The 7,592-nt window shown below is 42.7% G+C and overlaps 1 long non-coding RNA gene across 1 annotated transcript; it reads right to left on the reverse strand.

The window, feature by feature from the left end:
* Positions 1–1,806: 1,806 nt before the first annotated feature.
* LOC121856877 lies at positions 1,807–2,883 on the reverse strand. The gene is made up of 3 exons (XR_006087067.1): positions 2,778–2,883; positions 1,984–2,104; positions 1,807–1,826 (listed from the first exon to the last, which is right to left on the reverse strand). It is a non-coding gene; the product is annotated as an uncharacterized LOC121856877 (long non-coding RNA).
* Positions 2,884–7,592: the final 4,709 nt, after the last annotated feature.

The following is a 7,592-nucleotide window of genomic DNA, read 5'->3' on the forward strand; positions in this document are numbered from 1 at the left end:
TTATACTCGATCAGGGGACTTTGTTATACTCGACAAGGGGAGTTTGTTATACTCGAACAGGGAACTTTGTTATACTCGATGAGGGGCCTTTGTTAAACTCGATGAGGGGCCTTTGTTATACTCGACCAGGGGACTTTGTTATACTCGATCATGGGCCTCTGTTAAACTCGATCAGGGGCCTTTGTTATACTCGATCAGGGGACTTTGTTATTCTCGATCAGGGGACTTTGTTATACTCGATGAGACGCTGTTATACTCGATCAGGAACCTTGTTGCATACTCGATCAAGGGCCTTTATTATAATCGTTCAGGGGACTTTGTTATACTCGATCAGGGACTTTCTTATACTCGATCAGGGGACTTTGTTATACTCGACCAGGAGTTTATTTATACTCGATTAGGGGCCTTTGTTAAACTCGATCAAGGGTTTTGTTATACTCGATCAGGTGACTTTCTTATACTCGATCAGGGGACTTTGTTATACTCGATCAGGGGGCTTTGCTATACTCGATTAGGGTACTTTGTTATTCTCGATCATTGGACTTTCTTATACTCGATCAGGGGCTTTAGTCGAGGGGTCTTTACTTTAAGGCGTAACTCTTAATGAGAAATAGTTCACAAATGGGCGACGTTGATATATTTATTATTTTATTTTTTCTCACATTATCCAACTTATGATCATTTTTACTCTACATTATCCTTTCATTATTAATCAAAGAGACAAAACAGTGATGATATACCTTTGGAGGAACACGTGTTTACACCACATAAAATCAAATCATACATATTTGTCGAGTGTTAATATTTTGGACACACTAGACAGGTTACCTCTCTCGCCGGCCAGTTGGTATGCCTGTCTCTGTAGCCCAGGATGGTTGGTATGCGTGGCTCTGTGTCCAGGGAGTGTTGATAGGCGTGGCTCTGTGGCATACTGATCTTACGACATTCGGTAACCGAACATTATATTAATTACACCCAAATAAATACATATTGCATTACTTATCTAATATACTAAAGGACTAGGCGTCTGTCTGTCTGTCTGTCTGTCTGTTCTGGGCAGCAGAAACGGCACAATCGTTTTTAATCAAACTTGGTGGAAAAATCGCAAAAACTTCGTGGAGTGGAACAAACCTGGTCCCATGTCGATGGTTTCTTTAGGAAGGCATTAATTAACCATTTTATTTACGATGGAAAACGATGCAAGTCTACGGACTTGGCGCACCCCAATTAAAAATGCAAGTCTACGGACTTGGCGCACCCTCATTCGCTGTACGCTAGCCAAGCACGAGCGTTCAAACTTTCAGTGGGCACGAACGTGCCCGCGATCACTTGTATTAAACTATATACCAAAGTAAATGCATGTCCCAGTATGTATCATCCGTGGTCTCTTAGTGTGGACCGATACTTTTTTGAGATATGGTACGGACGTTACCGTGATATATAGCAATCTGTTTCTGTTATCTGTCTGTGTTTGTCTATTATGTAGGAGATTAATGAAAGGAAAATTTATAGCCTCAAGGGAAGAAGGACATGAGAGAGAGAGAGAGAGAGAGAGAGAGAGAGAGAGAGAGAGAGAGAGAGAGAGTAACGAAAACAACAATGCACTTTTTACAATTATTTTATTTAAATTATTAAACGATTTTCTTCTCACTTGTTGGTAGAAATAGTGAGAGATTTTCTTAGACCACGTGTGAGAGATAGTGAGAGAGTGTGAGAGATAGTGAGAGAGACTATTCCTACTAGTGTCTCCATTAATCATCTACTGACAGTCTTACTCGACATGTTTGGTGACTGTACGTACGTAAATCCCACTGTCCCGAAACAGTCTGTGGTGTAGAGAGAGATGGAGAGGATACTAACACTGCTACCTGTGATCACAAAACATTGGAAACAACAGCGTAGTTATGATGTGAGGAGGAGGGGGGTGGTGGGTAAGGAGGAGGAGCAGGAGGAGGTGGAGAAAGAGGAAGAGAAGTAACTTACCTGAAGGGAGGCTCAAAGGTGGAGGTGTTGGCCATATTCTGCCAGCCATCATGAGTGAGGATGGTGCCCTTGGTGATCACACACACGGGGGACAACACAGGAGACCCGCCGTGTTCCAGACCTGCAACAGTGTCCTCGATTATTACTTAATCAACAGGTGAAATAATCCGGGGTGTCTTATCCTCAGGTGATCTCTATATTATTTACACACTGAACAATATCTTAGTTTTTCTACGTTATAATTAAATTATGTGTTTCTTGACTTTTTAATTAAATACCAAAGGTGGGATAGAGATAAACAATACAGTACAGAAGGTAATTAAAGGTTAATCCACACAGGTAATACAAGAGAAGGTTGGGAGGCTTGGCACCGCTCCTCACCTGGTCACGAACAACCAGAGCAGCATAATACTAACTGAGGTTAAAGGGAGCCTAAACCACACAGGGCGGATGATTACATAACACCTCCACTAATGGAATGATCATTAGACAGCCTGAGTGCCACTGACTGACTCCAGGGTAGTAATGTCTTCTGTAATCCCATCTTGATCTACAGACTGTTGGTGTTATTTGTCTCTGTTTGTCGCTCATTAGGTTAGTGGGTGTTGGTGCTTCTGATAAAGGAAGAAAAACTCATTGTGGACTTTTAGTTTAACTCCAGAATAGTTCAGCTGATGGTTGAGGCTCTCTAAGGAAGGAGGACCTACTGAGCTCCTTTACTCTGAAGGAGGAGGACCCAGTATACACTTCTTCCTCCTGTTACATATAATAATCATGTGAAGATTGAGACTCACCTAGAAGGGCGACCTCAGCTGTGGGGTGGACCAGCTGATGCTTCATGGGCATGTACACATACGGGATCTTCTCGGAGCCTGAACTGCTAACGAAGTCCGCCACGGAACACTCTGTAAACAAGAAAGATGTCAGCTGGATGTTTCATTACTGTCAACTATACTGTTTAAAATCTGTGAGAGCTCTTCCTTGTAGACTAACTCCAAAAGGTATCTTTACAATTTTGTGTTAGACAATATGACACAACGGACGGAGAATTTTGACAACCCTACCGAGACAACAGGAGTCGCAGTGTTCATTTTTAAATTCATCGGACCTCTCCCTGAAGATACTTTTTGGAGCGAGTTACCGAGAGAACTTGTGTCGTAGCTTTTATGACGTTAGCACCTCTGTTATTGTTATAATCCCAGGGCCCACTTCTCTCTCCCTGTCAATAATCGCTTGGCTGGTGCTTGTGGTGAAGGTAACCACTAATGCTCAAATCACGCCAGACTCTGTGCTTGGAGTCTTCCTTCTGTCTTTAAAATTTACTTTGGGCAACTTTATGATCCAGTCTGTGTGTTTAATTGTTATCATTACCTTAGTGTTCAGTTTGATGTAGGTCACGAGGTAAACTTCACCTTGTAAAACTAACTAAACACTACTAATGAGTATTCGATTCCTTCCTGTTGACACACTTACAGGTGGATGAGAGGCTTTAAAAGGGGCGTTGTTTCCACAGTCTCCTACACAACAATATATTACGTAAGCAAGATAAGACTACCTTGTGTATAGTGTGTTTTACCCCGGGTGGTGAGGTTTATGATAAGCAGGTCGGGGGAGGGAGAGTCAGGTGGTTAGGTTAGGTTTTCTTTACAACACCAGGAACCATCATTGACAGGTGAACCTCCCAACAGTATGTTAATAAAGCAGTGGCTGGAACTCGGTATTCAAAGCGTAGCATATATCATACGCCACAGGTATTTGGGAATAATACCAGACGCTGCGTATTGAAATGTATGCGTATGTGTGGCCAGCACGAGTAATTGAAAATATTTACGCAGCTTATTATTTAAACTATGTTGGCGGGGATTCTAATGGTAAGGGAAATTATGTACCCGAAATTGTATGCAAAAACCTGTCCATATGACGCGGAAAAACAGCTGAATCTATTGTGGAAAAGGAAAACTTTCTAGAAGTATTGTTATAATGAAAAACTTTTGTTGATAAAAGTGTCTTGCTGTTTATGTTGTTATTCAATGTTTCAGTAAATCTAACTTTATGTAGTGAGGATAAGGTAAAGTTACTGCGGGTTATGTCAAGAGAGTTTTATGTCAAGTTCCCTACAGATTCTCTCACTCTCTCTCTCTCTCTCTCTCTCTCTCTCTCTCTCTCAGGTCAAGGCCGGCACTTCTCACCAAAAACAACCAATCAATTGATCATTATAACAAACAAGTTAAAACATTAGTAAAGAAACTGTCGCTAAAAACCTCAAAACTCAACCAATTAACTTCTATTAATTTAAACAACACAAGATGAAATAATATGACCAGAAACCAGTGAACGCCAGACGTTAACGGGGCATTAAACATCGTCTGGGGTGGCAATGACCAACAAAAAAATCCCCTTCTTTTTTATCTTCAATGTCCCTGATGTTATTTGCAGTAATACCAACACCTCATACCTGGCGGGTAACCCTTACACCTTGATCCATCAGAAGCACAGGTTAATTAGTGTATTGTGTTCATATTTGATTTTTACATATTGACGTCATTGATGGTTACTTGTATACGAAGGAAAAGGTGATACTCCTTAGTGATGGTGAGTGTGTCAATATGTTTGAGGTGTTTAGTACCTGTGTTGTGTGTTAATGAAGGATATGTAATGTATGAGACTCCTGATGTATTTATTATTGAGTTGTGTTTTATGATGTATGTATGTAAGTAATGTATGTATGTGGCGACCTACTGTGTAATGGTCAGCAAGCGAGTGCACCCGAGTTCGACCCCCGGATTGTATTCCGGGGTAATGGTTAGCCAGTGCAGTTGGTGAGTTGTCCGGTCTTCTCGGACAATTCCTTGACACTGATTCATGCAACTCGTTCACTCAGGGTGTGGTTGTTGTGTTGACGGCTGCTTCTACACCTTTAACAAATTCACGCCATGGTGGCCCTAGGGCCGGCCTGTGTGTTGCTGTGGCCGTGTTATTTTTTATGGCACTGATTTACAAGTGACAAATTATCTCCTGTCCTGAAAAATCTGGCGTCAAGTCATTGTGTTTATCCCGAGATCAATTATCGGCTTATACATTATTCAGAAGATCAAAGGATTATCTATAATTGTAGTTTCCGATTATACTGTATATAACCGATCTCAAAGATAATTGGATCATCGTCAGATTTAGGGGGTTGTAAATTTTGTTCCCTCCAAAATACAGCTTAAGCAAATACACCTCAGGTTAATTTTCCATTTACCAACTAGTTCTAATGTCTAAGTTCATATTCAGTATCCAGTTATGACGGTGTTGTGTAGTTGTGAGTTAACTTACGTATGGGCCGTAGTTGAGGCTGTTTTGACCTTATGCTGTATTTAAGAATATGATTTGACCTTTGATCTACAGTAGTTAGGTTAGCTCTATGGGTCATTCGTTTTGTTTTACACACACACACACACACACACACACACACACACACACACACACACACAGTGGGCCAGAGTAGCGTTATACCAGCAGTGTAAACATAATGCACCTGGGGGTAATACCGGCCTTACCCTGACGGTTGTTGCAGCGGGAGATCATATCGGTACTGGTGAAGCTAATTCCCTGTCCCCGCCAGCCTGACCTGTGGACCACGGGGGCAAGGAATATCTCTCTCTCTCTCTCTCTCTCTCTCTCTCTCTCTCTCTCTCTCTCTCCACCCCTGGCCCAGACGTGGTAGCTCTCCTGCGGTGCATCTAATACCTTACACAGTTAATCAAAACCGGAGATTTATTGCTTGCTTTATTTCTTGTATTCACTACACTCTTGAAAAAATGGCTTATTTTCAATGCAAAATTAATCTTATGAATAACAAGGAATCCAATGTATTTTTTATCTGAGTGTTACCATTGACTTCATCTGCTAGGAGGTAGATGCTGTTTGAAGACGCAGGGTGTGGAGCGAGCGGTGTGTAGCAGGTGATGATGAGAGGGCCAGGGAGGGCGGTAGAGGGAGCGACGCCTGATGTATCGAGCAGCCAGTGTGATTATACTGCCCGAGCCTTTACTAATAACCGGGTAGGTCCTCCAGCTTGGGCGGAGGAACTTAACTTAGCTGGGAGATGATACACTCCTCTCCTCTCTCCAGCCGCTCGATATTGCAGCTGACACCCTTGACGTACTGTACCAGCGGACATCTAAGACGTATTAGTTGACACCTATCTCCCTAATGATGCATGATCTGATGTCTCTGAACCTCGCGACACATCCTCTGACATCCTTATGCCTCCATACCTGACTTCTTGTCCTCGCCCATTTTGACAAGTTACTCTCGTTTTCATGCCGCCCTCTGATGACGCCTGAGATACTTTCTTCCCTCCCTAAAATTGTCTCCCATCTCCCCCTCCCCTCGCTCTTCCACCCTGACCTGGCACCGCGTAAGTAATAACCTTGTTGGCTGGATAGGCAAAATTATATCTGGGGTCAAACAAACACTTCTCACCTAACCTTTGTGTTTCAGTACACCTTTTTGTCAAATTGGTGACAGAGAAACTTACTAAGTGTTGCAAATAATAGCTAAACGCCATCGCTTGTGCCGCTTTGATAGATAGTCCGCGTGATGCAGCTCATTGTCAACCATTCGTCTCGTTGGTCAGCAGAGATGGGAATAATTGTCGAGGCTACAGTTTCGCTGTTACACACAGAGTGGTTAGGCTACCGGGTGTGGTGTCCAGAGGCACTGAGGGAGAGGTACAGCGAGTGTTGTGTCGGAGCAGTCAATAGACAACGAGCGATCTATTCTTTAATTTAGTGAAGTTCCATAAAGGTAATGGTAGCAGACGTTGTAGGTAGGAGGGAGCAAGGACCGGTCAGGCGCAGATGAATGGATCTTGTCCCTCCGTAGGGCAGCGCCTGGGTGCTCTCGCCACCACGGCTCCACACAGGGAGGCTCAGGCCAAGAACGGCAACCCTACCCGGGGGTGAGGGGGCGGGAGGCGATCACAGGGACGATTACAATCACAATTAAACCTTCGGTACCTTAGAGCTAAGGTATTAGAAAGTCAGGTATTCCCGAGTGATTAATGAATACCTCAAGTGGTTTTGTGTTTAGTACAACACGATACGCAGTGGGAACCTGGTGAATTATATCACATTTAATATTCATGCCTATGTTGTTGGTTTTAAGACAACCTTTGGCTCTTAAATGTATATTAAAGAATTTATTAAACACGGAAAACATAGATTCCATGATGCTTGATATCATAAAAATGCAAATATCAGGATTTATTGCTTCACCAACTTTGCATCGGACTGTGTAGTAGCAAGTTGACTCCACCACTCCTGTCGCAACAACGCTGATAATGTGTTAGTTATGCAGCAAGTATGAAGATATAGTGATATCTAGAGAGATATTATCCCCGTGGGCGTCCAACACTCAACTCTGACCAGCTCCTGTAAACGAAAACAAGAGTTGTGTCTGATGCAGCTTTAACACCTGACACTCACTACAATATTTCGTTGTCTTTCTACTATTGTTTCTCACTGGCTCTGTTGACAGTCTTCTAATGCAATATTACTTTTATTCTTATTGTGACCAACACTCGACTGTGTCTCGTGGGTGTGGGTAGTTAATACAGTGTT

Source organism: Homarus americanus, unplaced genomic scaffold (assembly GCF_018991925.1).
Source record: "Homarus americanus isolate GMGI-L3 unplaced genomic scaffold, GMGI_Hamer_2.0 scaffold55697, whole genome shotgun sequence".
Taxonomy (NCBI): domain Eukaryota; kingdom Metazoa; phylum Arthropoda; class Malacostraca; order Decapoda; family Nephropidae; genus Homarus; species Homarus americanus.